The 13,782-nt window shown below is 41.7% G+C and overlaps 1 protein-coding gene across 2 annotated transcripts in view; it reads left to right on the top strand.

The window, feature by feature from the left end:
* Positions 1-1,249: 1,249 nt before the first annotated feature.
* PLEKHM3 (pleckstrin homology domain containing M3) overlaps positions 1,250-13,782 on the top strand; it is a 171,725-nt gene continuing 159,192 nt past the window's right edge. Inside the window, exon 1 of one of the 2 annotated variants that reach the window (XM_036022966.1) lies at positions 1,250-1,463. The gene's annotated coding sequence lies outside the window, so the exon portion shown is untranslated. The remainder of the gene's footprint in view (positions 1,464-13,782) is intronic. The other variant, XM_028509277.2, reaches the window with a different exon arrangement.

Genomic DNA, 13,782 nt, shown 5'->3' on the forward strand with positions numbered 1-13,782 from the left:
CACTGGAGAATCGCTAGTCTAGGAAGGCTGATGAGCATATAGATGAATTTGGTACAATGTGATGTGTGCATTTAAAGAGGAACATGTGTGTCCCTCTGGGCATGCATGAAAGGAACAGGTGCCTCTGTCAGGGGTTCCCAGGACAGGTGTGATGTCACTTGTTTCATGAAGAGCAAAGGAAAGTTGACCAGGCTAAAGGGATGGAGAGGGGCTGGGAATTCTCATCAGAGAAAGCCACATGTGCCAAAAAGTCCTGAGGCAAAAGAGGACATTCTGTTTAGGGAACAAGAAATGTACCTCAAATTGCAGTGTCAGTTTTTGTTTTAAACATATTTAAACTCTAAACATCAAGCGAAGAAGATGTTTTTTTTTCAAAATTTCAATGGTTAATGGTTTTCTTATTAATCTTTAAGGGGGAGAAGAAATTGGATTTTTCAATTCCTATAATACTGCTTTCTCCAGCCTCCTTTGACAATTTTTTGCATTCATTTCTTCATTCATTCATACAAAGTAGATTGTGCTTTATGCTTATTATGTGGTGGTAAGTGAAAAGGAAATAGTTCCTGCCCTCAAAGAGTTTATACAATAGGGAAGATGGAGTGGAGGTGAAAAAGGCAAGAAAATAGATAAATAAAGGTGTAAGTATAAATTGAGAAAATGGCTAGAAGTGTGTTATACTGTAGAAAAAAGGAAGCGACTTCAAGTGAGGTCTTCTGGAAAGATCACTATATCCTCTTGAGAGCTGGCCAGACTCACTGTGGGTGGGGTACGGTGGCGTCTTTCACTAAGGAGCACCCAGGTCACCTACCAGTGTGTCTGGTTTGATGAAGATCCGAATGGGGGTTGAAGACCTGCCCTCCAAACCATCCCCTTTCAACCTGCTGGCCGCAACATGAACGAATAGTGAAAATTGATTTTCCTTGCAACTTCAAACATAAAAGGAGAAGCAATCTCCAGGTTCTAACAGGCTTATTTTCAGAAAACTTAAGTAATTCTCTTAGACAAGGGTGCTGCAAAAAACAGATCCGGGTCCTGGTATGTTCCAAATGAAATTTTCCCATTGCAAACACCATTTAGGTGTTGGGAGGAGCAAACAGGAGACAATCCGGCCCACGCCATTGTTTTCAAAATGTGTGTAGTGAGAACTGTGTAAGAAAACGAAAAGGTAGGAGGCCTGGTGGGTGCAGTTGTAAGGCCCTGCCTGGCCCTTGGGGTCCTTAAGCAGGGAAGACGTGTCTTCCCTGCCTGGAACCTTATGTGTGCGGGTCTCGCTTCCCGGCCTGCTGCGGGGAAGCGTTTAAGAGTGGGACCGTGAGAGGCGCCTGTAAACAGGGAGCCGGGCGGGGATGGTCCGCTGCCAGACCGGCTGTCATCGTGAGTCGGGCGGGTTCTTGAAGCCCGGTCCCAGCCAGGAGTAGACTGCAGGCCCAGCAGGTGAAGGGAAAGAAGCAGCCAGGGGCCAGGTGAGCATCTGCGCGCTTCTGCGCTGCCTGGCTGACCACTGGGGGAAGGGTGTGGGGATGACAGGGTTGTAAATATCTGAGAGGCGCCCTGGGGTGGCGGTGATGTTGCTGTTTGTTCCGCGCTCTGTTTTCATTTCATTCTGGAGGCTGCACTACAATGCTGTGGATAATGGGTGAGGGGAAATTACATGATGCCTTGTCTGCCGATTTTTATGAATTAGGTATATAAGGAGAAAGCAGTGTTCTTTCAGTGCGTTGTTTTTAGTACCCCCAACCCCCCTCCCCGCTTCCTCCCCTAGGTCCAAGAAGCCAAACCTCAGCAGAGCTTTGAACTCACACCAATTGGGGCTCCCCGAGAAACAACTATTGTTCCTTCTGTTGACTCCGCTCATTTTTAATGTACAGTAAATGACACTGTGTAACCGATGACAAGCATGATTTGGCCTTCTATCAGAGAATTACTAAGCTCAAAATTCAGGATAAGGAAATTTCAGTCCCACTCCTCAAATGAAATAAGTTGCTCCTGAGATATACAAATGAATGACAAATTAAGACTGATCTGGACTTGTAGCTTGTAAAGCAGGACATATTTGAATTTCCCAGATTAAACTGAGATTGAGCTATGTGCTGTTATAAACTTATTTGGAAGTTTTTTTCTCCTCCTTTTCATTTTTCCTCCTTGGAAAAGAGAAACATTTAGGACTTTTTCTATAATATTTTAATTTCAGTAATCACAGTGAATTGTGATTTGTATTCATTCATAAGGTATTTTATGATAAAATACCACATGTAAGTTATAATGGGAGTACCTAAAGTAAATACAAGGCCGTTTTTGTTTCATTAACTTCAAATGCCTTAACTATAGTTGGGCTAACAGGTCAATAGACGTGCGGCACCTCTTAGTTAGTAGAAGAATATTGAGTTAAATTGCACAAGTATTTTTAAATTGTGTACATTAAGGAAATACTATTAATGTCCAATGAACTTGTCTTTACAATGAATATTTTCACAATGTAACGGTTAATAGCAACAGCTATAAAACCAGTCTGGGTCTGAATTCCTTCTTGGCCACTTCCTATTTTGTAATGTTGGACAGTTTACTTACTATGTTTCTTAATCTGTAGAATGAGGATAACAACAGTACCGATCACATAGGATTGTTATGAGGATTAAATGTGTTAATATTTTTAAAGTGCTTAGACAGTGCACGTAGTAATTGCTGTATGCATGATTGTTAATAAATACATAAGGTAAAAATACACCAGTGTTGAAAGTAAGATGGTGGTTGCCAGCAGCTGAGGGGCGGAGCAAAATGAAGAATTGTTAAATGAGTACAGAGTTTCAGTTTTGCAGGATGAAGAGTTCTGGAGATTGGTTGCACAACAGTGTGAATATACTTAAAGGTACTGCACTGTACAAGCTAAAATGGTTAGGATGGTAAATTTTATATAATGTGTATTATAAAGTTTTCCCACAATTAAAAAATTTTAAAGAGTACCGGTATTAGTCAAGTTTTACATTTAGAATCTTTATTAGCACACAGCAGCCCCATCCACAGCTGCCTTTACCATTGTGAAAAATGCAACTCTGGCAGTCATCAGTAAGATTCATTTATCTGATAAATTCATGCAATTTAGATATCATAAAGAGCACAAACAAATTATTTTAAAAATTATACCAAAGAGACTATGACAGGCACAATTCTAAAAGTGCCCCTATACTGAGATAGCATGCTCTAATTCGTGGAACCTGTAATATGAGAAAATATCTCTTGATTTATGTGTTGTAGAGCACAAAGCTAGGATGGGGAAATTATCTGGGTTGGCCTAATGTAATCACAGGAGCCCATAAACGAGGAGCGTTTTCTCTGCCTGGGCAAATCAGAGAGATTTGAAGCCTGGGAAGGACTGAACATGCTGTTGCTGTTTCGAAGATGGAGAGGACGCTTGGAAAGGAACAAGGGCTCCCTTGAGAAATGTGGGAGGGCTGGAGTGGCCGGGGGTGGCCCAGCACGGAAACTGGAGCCTCAGACCTTGGGCCACAGGTAACTGGAGTCTGCCAACACACTGAATGAGCTCAGAACTGGATTCTGTTGCGGAGCCTGTTGTTAAGAGCGCCGCTTGGCTAGCACCTCGATTTCAGCCTTGTGAAAGAGACCCTGAGAAGAGAATGCAGCCAAGCCCACCTAGACTCGGACCTTCAGAATTATGAAATACAAAACGGGTGTTGCTGAAAGCTACTAAGTTTGTGGAAGTGTGTTACGTAGCAATAGAGAAATGGGCAAAAGACAGGAACAGACTATGCAGAGGAGAGAAAATAAAAGGACTAATAGACATATGAAAATGCATTTTCTCACCATTAGTCAAAGAAATGGAATTGAAGCAATAGCAAGGTACATTTTTCCAGCTTTCAAATGTACATACATTTTTAAAAATTATAACTCCACTTTAGTAAATGTGCAGACACTCTCAAATGCTATGAGGGGTGTGCAAATGTTATAACCTTTCTGAAAAGCTCATTGGCTTAATGTATGAAAAACCTCACTAATGCTCCTGTCTCTTGATCCAGTAATTTGACTTCTAGCAATCTATTCAAAGGAACTTATGAGAAATATTTAAAAAAGTAATGTTCACAGATGTTTTAAATGGTTTTGGTTAGAAAAGTCAGATATTGGCAATAGTCTGAGTGCCCAACAACAGGAGAACAGTTTAGAATAAATTATGGTATCATAAAAAGATATGGAGTTGGAGAGACATGTAAAAGCATATTTATGAAGAATTTTAACCATGGAAAGGTGTTTATCAATTATTGTTAGATGGGGGACAAGTAGGGTAGGGAACTGTATTTACAGTATGTGTTCCACTGTGTTTAAAAATCACAGCTGTGCCTACACAGGAAGGGGCCAAAAGGACCAAAATGTGGCAGTGCTGTTTCCCATAGAAGGGTGAATAGGCATTGTTTATTTTATCTTTTATACTTTTCTGTGTTTTCAAGATGCTGAACAGTGAACTTGTAGTAGTTGTTTATCATCACAATAGTCCATTGCCATTATTTTGAAAGCTGTTAGGTCTCTGTGCTTGGGGAATAGGATGAATCTAAAACACTGTCCAGTCAAATAATGGAGAAAATAAAAATTCATCGAGTAACTTAAATATGTGGCAGAAAGTGATTTTTTTAAGGAAAACTATGAGAAAGGAAATGATATGAGGTCTGCACAGAAGGTATCCAACCAATTGATATCAAAAATAGAGACGTTTATTGAAGAAAATACAGAAACTTTGTACGTGGGACAATGACACCTCAGTTGCCTTTAAAGTAGGCACCTTAAGACCTCACACAGTTCTCCCAATCTCCCAATCAGCTGCTCTGTCATATTTTCCTGAATTTCATTGACAGTCTGAAATCTCTTCCCCTTCAAAGGTGATTTTAGTTTGGGGAAAAGCCAGAACTCACAGAGTGCCAAATCTCGGCTTTAGCGGGGCTGAGTCACCTGAGTGATTTGATGTTTTGACAAAATACTCTGCATAACACATGATGCATGAGAGGGCATATTGTCATGATGAAGCTGCCAATCACCAGTTGCCCAGAGCTGTGGCCTTCTGAATCATCTGAATAGTTTCCATGGAGGAATGTTCAAGCTTAATGCAAAATTTGATACAGATTTGTTGCTGTACTCCCTCAATCATCTTGAATGCAATGGCCACACAGTACACATGCTCACCCAATGGTGCCTACCACCCCCACTGACTAGTACAGTGAAGTTGTCATCATTCATGCATGCACGCACATTCCAGTCCACTTTCCTTAGCTGCCAGGTTACATTGATGTCAGGCAAACCACTCTCGTTATATTAACAATGGCTGGACTTTTTCTGGACAGACCTCATAAGTATTGTTGGAAATGTTGAAAATAAAGTCAGATAACTAATCTCTCAACAGGATAATCAGAGAAAGATTTGTGGTAGGAAAAAGATCACTGAATATTATACTGAAATAATAGGAAAAGAAGGTGCATGGTTAAATTTTTAATAAAGGTCTTTGTTTTTTCATAGATTGATGGGTTATAGGCTTTGCACTATTGACCTCAGTTACCTATACAAATGTAAAATAAAGAACTATGATGGATACATAGCCATTTGAAAAAAAAAAGCAAAAACCCTGCATGTTATGACCATGAAAACCAGTCTGGACCTAGGCCAGTAACATGTGCATTAAAAAACATCCAAAGTCATATTTTATCAGATACTTGATGTACTCTATTTCTGTTTAATTATGTGTGTAGCCTAGTACTTGAAGTCAAGTCATTTACATATTGAGAAGCAGTTGGGTAGATGGGTGCTATTTTTTAAAAATTTAATTTATTTCTTTTTAGAGAGAGGGGAAGGGAGAGAGAAAGACAAGAAGAGAAACATCAACGTGTGGTCGCCTCTTACGTGGCCCCACTGGGGACCAGGCCCACAATCCAGGCATGTGCCCTGACTGGGAATCAAACTGGTGACCCTTTGGTTCACATCACAGCTCGAGCTCAATCCACTGAGCTATACCAGCCAGGGTGATGGGTGCTACTTTAATTACTAACTTTAGAAGACCTGATTTTAGCAGAAACCTTTGCAGATTTTTTTTATGATACTCCGTCTCTAGACAGCTTCCAGGAGCACCGGGCCCCAGCCATTTTTCCGTTTCTTCATTTTTCCTACCGGCTCCCTTACCTGTCTCAGTTTACCCTAACGTCTCACAGCCCTAGACCGTGCACAAAGTGTGCTGCCCCACTGGCTGCTAGGCCAAACGCCGATTTTCTGCATGGGGAACGTTAACCCCTTCAAAGAAACCATTTGGAGGGATATCTGGCAAGGAATTTCTTTTTTCTTTTAGAGTGGATTTTGTATGTGGGTCATAAGCTTGGAGCTAAATAATTCAGAGGACGGAGTACTGAGTGAGACTGTGATAAAAATGACCCCTGGCAGTAAATTCCATGCATCATGTTTGTTCTAGTTCATTGGCTACTGTAGATATTCCAGACAGACAATAAAAAGCCCACATAACTTACCTTCATACTGACAACAAGGTAAGAATTTCGTTTGGTCCATGAGTGTAATTAATCCTGATGGCAACATGAGTTATGAGCAGAAACCCAAGTCAAAATATAGAGGCTCTTGCATTGAGATGACAGGTCTGCTATTTTCATTAATGTTTTGTTTGTTTTTCAAATACTCATTAACTGTTAATTTGAGTTATGTGTTTCAAACTGGATTCCCTGGTTATATGCCACACTTATGAGTGTGGCAGAGATTTATTTGTTCAGTTATCTTGATTGGTGTGACCAATTTATAATTCAGTACAAACTAAAGCTGTCCTGTTCTGCCTTATCTAGTTTACTTTTGGGCATTTATCTAACTTGGAATTTGCTAAATATCCACTTCACCTTGTGGCCTGGAGATGTGATTATAAATATAGATTTTCAGTCACAGAACAGGGAACATGTATTATAGGTTAGAAAACATCAGAAATGTAACCAGCAGTTTTTATGCTCCAGGAAATTAGCTAAATGACCTCCTCCCATGTGTCCTTGATCCATTTTTATCAGCACTTTAACTTTTCCAGAACAATTTCTCTTCCACCCTTAAGGGTTCATTGATTCATTGATGTAACAAGTAAGAATTGAGCACTTGTTGTGTGCTGTGGCACAGAGCTCTTGTACTTGGAGCTAGGAGTACAATGGAACAAAACAGGCACACTCTTGCCTCCATGAAGTGTACAGTCACGGGGGGAGGCAGACAAGTGACCAGGCCATTGTACACAGAGTGAGGAGTAGTACAGTGGAGGAAGTCAGGGTGCTGCAGGAGCACATACGGGGCATGCCCCAAATGGACATGGGAGGTCAGGGAAGAAGTGATACCTCAGCGAAGACCTGGAGACTAAATTAAAATTAGCCAAGTTGTGTGCCTGTGTGTTGCAGGATGGGATGTGGGGAAGGAGATTAAAGAGATAAACCCAGGGAAGTGAGTGGCCATGAGCTCTTACAGGCGATGTGGAGGAGTGCATGGTTTATCCACGAGATAGCAGGGTTTGAATTTTAGATGAGAGTAGGCGCGTTCAGGGTGGTGTGGCTGTAGACCAGGGTTTTAATTTCAGAAAGCCCACTCTGGCTGCAGTGTGGCCAATGGATTAGTAGAGGGAAAAACTGATGGGCAGAGGACTGGGCGGTGGTGTCCAAACAGTAACGAAAGCAGAAATGAGGGAGAGAAATGGGTAGATTTGGCAGATCTTATAGAAGCAGAATCAGTGTGACTTGCGCATTTGGAGTGACTGAGGGTGAGGGAGCCAGAAGGGTCAAGGGTGATGTTCACCCTTCTGTAGGGGAAGATGTCCTGCACTATATGGAGAATGCCAGGGGGAAGGGCAGGTTGAGGGTAAGAGGAGGAGTTTGGTTTTGTGCATATTAGGAACTAGAAGAAAACCAAAAGCAGCTGCATGTGTGAGCCTAGAGCCCAGGAGAACAGTCTGTTCTGTTTCTCATCTACCACGTGGATCGTAGCTGAAGCCACAAGAATAGAGAAGATCACAGGCAGAAGAGGAACTTCTTGAAAAGGTTATGGGTGAGATGGAGCAATACCCTCATTTACGATGTGGGCAGAGGAAGGGGAGCCCGTAGAGGGGACTGGAAGGAGCACCCAGAGATAAAGGAGAAAAGCCGAAGAGACTATGCCAGTGAATTCATGAGATTGATGCAAAGGGTGGGAGTTCAGTAGGCGAGACACTGCTGAGGGGTCAGTCAGGTGGGGAGTGGAAAGTCTCCAGGTTAGCGACAAGGAAATTGGCCTCTGCCTGTGCGGTTTCAGCTGGGACAGAACCAGACTGCTTCTGGGGAAGTTGGACAGGTGGTGAGAGGTGGAGTCAGAAAGTATACCACTTTCAAGAAACCCGAAGAAAAAGAGAGGAGGAAGAAATCTCCTAGCTGTAGAAGAACTTGGGGGACAAGGGAGGGTTTTACATACTTATCTTTTCTTCTTTGAAAAGAAATACTTTGAGTCATCCTGCATCTTGCGCTATGGAATCCCTTCACTTCAGGACCACAAGAAAAGCCGTGCATGGCAACTCACGCTGCCTTGAAGAGTGTGGGAGGAAGCTTTGAGTAAATTAAACCTTATCTCAGAGCTTCCTAAACTAATTGCTGTCACCAGTTTGTTGGTTTACAATGGAGGAGATGAAGAGCATGCAATGAGCCTTCCTCTGGCACCGCCCAGACAACCCCTGCTCCTTCCTGTGTCCTGCTGTGGGGCTCACAGAACACTGCAGCCTACCATTTCATTTACGCCCTGAACACCCTTTTGTAGGGCAGGAATCCTTATCTGACCTACATCTGAAATTCAGGTTCAACTGACTCGCTCAGAATTCTACATCTGGTCGTAGTGCATAGAAGTTCCAAATGCAGGTGTTTTAATTCCAGATCTTCTGATCCAAAAGTCATTGCCCTTCACTGAAAGGTTAGATAGAGTATCTATATTTTCACTGTAGTGTGGTCATATGAAACCTTGGCATATTGTCTGTTAGTACACTTAAAGAAATGAGACTGAAAGTTGTGGATCAACTTTTTTGTTGTTGTTTTTATATTGATATTTGTCCCCGCAGCACTCCCCCACAAAAAAGTTAAATTGGTTTTAGAAGGAGGCAATTTATTTGGACATGCTTTAATCATTAAAATGTGTTGAATTATCTATAGTCACATCTAATTTGAAACTATTTCTTTTAATTCTTTTGACACAAGCACTTATTTGCAGGTTTTTAAAGAGCAAACATTTTTACAAGTGTTTCTATTTATTGGTTAAATGAAAAATGATGTCTTAGAGAAACATTAGTAAAAGGTCTGGGCAATTAGGACAATGTCAACATTTGCAGAAGCACTTGTTTGGCCTAAATGAAGTCACAGTTATACACTTGTAGGCATTCCAAGTATTGTGTCCAAGGTCACTAAGAGAACTGAGCTTAGCTATCTAGTTAGAGAACAGCCTTTTATTCTGTTTGTTCAGGGACCTCTCATCCCCCATTCCCTTAGAGAACTTACAATGACAAAGAAGAGGTGATTTTTTTTTTTTCGGTAAATTATGTAAGTGTAAACTATTTCCCTGGGCACAAAGATGATACTAAGCAATTAACATTCTGAGTTGTGGGATTAACAAATAGAAGGATTTAAAAATAAATATCAAAGTTTCTGGTGTTTGACACTAAAATTCAAAGCATCATGTGTGTAAAATTTTAGTTGTGTTATCGGAACGCCATTAATTTACTATGAATTTTCTCACGCTGACTGTATATGTATTTTAGAGTCGTCTCTACTCTCTTACTGGCCATATTACCTTGAACAAGGTACTTGACTTTTAAATCTCAATTTCCTTATTGAAACAGGTAGTAATAATAGCAGCTCTCTGATAGGTTGCTGTGAAGATTTAACAATATAATGCAGCTAAAGGGCTTAACATAATGAGTGCCCTTTAGTAAGTACTCAATAAATATTAGCTATGACTCTTTACTCGTGGTCTTGGCTTTGTAATTATAAGACCTATCATTATTGTTTAAAATACTTTATTCAATAGATCATTCTACATTTAATGTGTGCCCATCCACATTGGAGGAGACCCCTGCAGGGCCTTTTTGGAGTTTAGTACCATAGTATTCTCTGAGGCTGGCAAGTGTGTGAGCCTAACTGTCGTTCGAATGTCAGATCAAAACAAAGAAATATGGGCCAATCAGAGTTCCAGAATTCAACTCCAGAGTGCTTACACGCTGCAGGATTGTTCCATAAAAATTCATTTCATACTAATAATAGTCCATAATAAAAGAAATTTAGACTCAGGTTTGGAGACGAAAATATAGTGTTCTTCTCTTTCATACTTTGTAAACTTTTCCTTTGTCCTGTATGATGGGCAGAGGTTTTCGGGTCTTCATGTCGTACACAGTAAGATAGCAAAGACTCATCCTGCTCTTTTGCCTTCCCTTGTCCTTATCTTTGAGAGTCAAAGACTGTGTTTTATCTGCCTTTGCCAGCCTTGCTAGTTTTCGGACAGAATTGTTAAAGGCTGCTCTATAGTCACCCTTATCACAGATTAAGTCCAAACGGGAGGGAGGGTCATGGATGCAGCCCATCACCACTCCATAGGTCTGTCCTTTCAAATAAGAAGTGAGTCACCTTTTGATCTCATCATGAGTTGTTTCTCTCCAGGTACCATTTAACCAAGACCCAAGCTCACTTATTTTTTTTTTTAAGCAGGTTCAAGTGTAGCAGAGAAAGAAAAAAATAAATCAGCTAATTACCTCTCATGTACATTCACCCTAAACACCCATAGGAAGCAGTTTTGTAAATAGGTGCTAACCTATAAGCTGGTTATTGTTTTGAAGGTTAAAGTTGTAAGTCGTCTCATGTCCCTTCTGTTATCAGCAGCAATGACCTAAGGAATTAAAGTCAACAGGAAGTGAGGCAATTTTTCATTTCCTGTAACATCCCAGCTACCCAGCAAAGGCCTCCTGTTGACCAGGGTTTCTGTGGGTCAGAAAGACTTGGACTGCCTGTGGAGAGGCCCTTGGCACGCTTGCCTCCCACCCATGCATGCAGTTGTTGGGTCCCCCTCTGGTGGGACCTTGGAAGCTGTTACTAAACATTGACAGCTTCGTGAGAGAAGTATCACTTCTGGGGCAGGTATGGTTGGTTTTGTTGGTATGTTTATTCCCTTTGTCTTTGATTTCTTTCAACGGAAGTCATCTTTGTATATATACATATTATTGGGTCATTTAATTATGTTGTGTCACTTAAGACCCTTTATTGTCCCTTGATTAGTAATGATTCCTTCTTTATGTTCCCATGACACCTTTTGTTTACTTCTATTAAGGCACCTTTTGCACTTGGTTTTGTGCTGTTTTCTGTCAGCTAACTAGCCCTTTGAGGATGGGAGCTGTGTTTTGTGTCCCTAGCATCTAACGTAGCTCTGGGTACTCGGTCCATCCTCTATAAATGCCGGTTGAACATAAATGGTTGTGTGGTTAGGAATCAGCTAGCTTCTAATAGGACTAGTAATTGTTATAGATTTTTTACAAAGAACTTTTACGTACATTATCCACACTTGTGCTTTACAGCTCTCTAAGGTAGAGGGGGCAGGTGTTAGCAGGACTTGCATGTGGCCGACAGGGAGAGCCCGGAAGCCCCGAGTCAGCCTGACTTGCTGGGAGTCAGTCCTTCAGCTTGGGAGGCAGTGCCAGAACAGGGACCCTTTTCTGGTGTCAGAAGTCTGTGTTCTTCCCATTGCTACACCTCTTTCTCATTGAATAAACTCAAAACTGGGTAGCTCCTGGGTGGATTCAGCCTTACTCCTTGTTTGTGGGCCTTCTAACACCAGGGCCTCTGAGTGATTTAAGTGATTTAAAAGGTGATTGAACTTGGGTGGCTCACAGGACTCAGTAATTAGACAGGGGTTCCAGGAACTTTTTCCTCTTTCCCATGGGAACTCCAGCCGACAACAATGAGTCATCTTGGTCTCTCTTACATCATCTTTAAAATAGCCCTGCTACTTTATTCGCCTCTCTGTGTTGCGATTACTACATGTATTTGTCAAGAAGCGTATCAAGCACTTTACAAAGTATACTTGAGGCATGCATGTGAGGATGATAATTCTCACTAAAGCCAAGTGACTTTTGCATAGGTTAGCTGAATTTGAGGAGCTGTGAGGAAATCTGATGACGTTCGGTCCTGTATTGGGTTTGGAAGCATAGCTGGCATTACTTGGGCTCCAGTGGAAGACTGTAAATAGTTACATCAGCCAATGGCACCTTTAAATTTAAAGCTACTTCCCTGGCTCTTTTGGGGTGTCTCACATGTCTGGGTCGCAGTGTACCTCCTCGGCGTGGTTGTTCCCTTGGTTGTTGTGGTCTGTCACCCACTTAGCCCATGGCATCTGGCTCTGCTCGGGTGGCACCTGCACAGACCCTGGGCAGTTACTCCCTGTTGCCCTTGGAGGCTGACTGTAGCAACATTGGCTTTTATGATGGAAATTTCCACTTTCTTCATCCCAAGCCTAGGAAGAAGATAATTTGAATGGCTCTTTGGTTTGTTTTTATATCACTCTCCCCCACCATGGAGGTAAAAGGCAATGGAAAACATGGAGTCTGCATTTTTAGACACTTACACAAGTGAAGTTTGTGTCTGTCTTGTTGCTAAAAGCAGGACATACTGGAACTGGGGTGTTTTTAAGAAATAGGCTTCCCAATCAGAACCCTTGACTCTTCAATCCCGTGGTTGACCCAGGGGCATAATAACATTGCTGCCTTCAATAACAAAGCAATCTGAGATTTGAAGTGTCATGCTTATATTTAGTTTGGTTTCTGGGAAAACATCTCGGGGCATCAAATGTCTCAATGATTTTGCAAGTGGCAAACAATAAACAAACATGGAGATGTACTGACGAATGCTTTAAATTGATTGCCAGTGGGTGTTTCAAAGGAACATCTCCTTACTGGTACTAGGACGAGCTTGAGCTCAAAGTCACTGGAAAATGAGACCAGCTGAGCTGCTGATTTGGAGTCGCTCACAAAATAATCCCCAAGTGCTGCATAGGTGCTTCTGTTTCTACAGAAGGCCTGAGTGAGGTCTTTTGCTACCTGACCTTTGCCATGTTATTTTTAAACCTGGTTTCAATAGTTTCTAAGCTTTCTCTACCAAGAAAAAATGTAAAAGCTCAAGTCAATATAATATTTTGGAAAGCATGTCAAATTTTACTTCAACGAGTTTATAATGAATTCACATACACTATTTTTTAAAATGTTACACTTCTAATGTATTGCATGGCAATAAACTTCTCGTTTCTTGAAGCTTGTGTACAATGCAGCCATTGAGCGTTCCCTCCAGGCCTATGAAAGTGGGTGGGATTCCACCCGGTTTCCTAGCTGTCCTCCTCTGAAAGAGCCCTGAGCTCTTGGTATGAGGTCTGCGTTGGCACCATTTCCTTACCTGCTGCGTGTGGCCTATCTGTACTTCAGCAACATACTTACTCTGTCCTTGTGACAAAGAGCACCATGAAAAACCAGACTCTCTTGTAGCCTCATGGTCCAGACATGTCATCTTACTAGGGCTGACCCTCTGGCGGTGGATCCTTCGCATTATGTAAGCCGCAGACAGGTCTCAGTGGGCCGCAGCCTTAACCAAAGTGAGGAGCACCTGAAAGCCACATGTGCTGACCACCCTTGAAATCACCCTTGATTTCAAAAGGATTGGCAGAAAGTTTATCCTAGGTGTCCTTGGCACTGCATTTTTCTCCGTAGTCTGTCCAGCTGCTTCT

This window comes from Phyllostomus discolor, chromosome 4 (genome assembly GCF_004126475.2).
Source record: "Phyllostomus discolor isolate MPI-MPIP mPhyDis1 chromosome 4, mPhyDis1.pri.v3, whole genome shotgun sequence".
NCBI classification, from domain to species: domain Eukaryota; kingdom Metazoa; phylum Chordata; class Mammalia; order Chiroptera; family Phyllostomidae; genus Phyllostomus; species Phyllostomus discolor.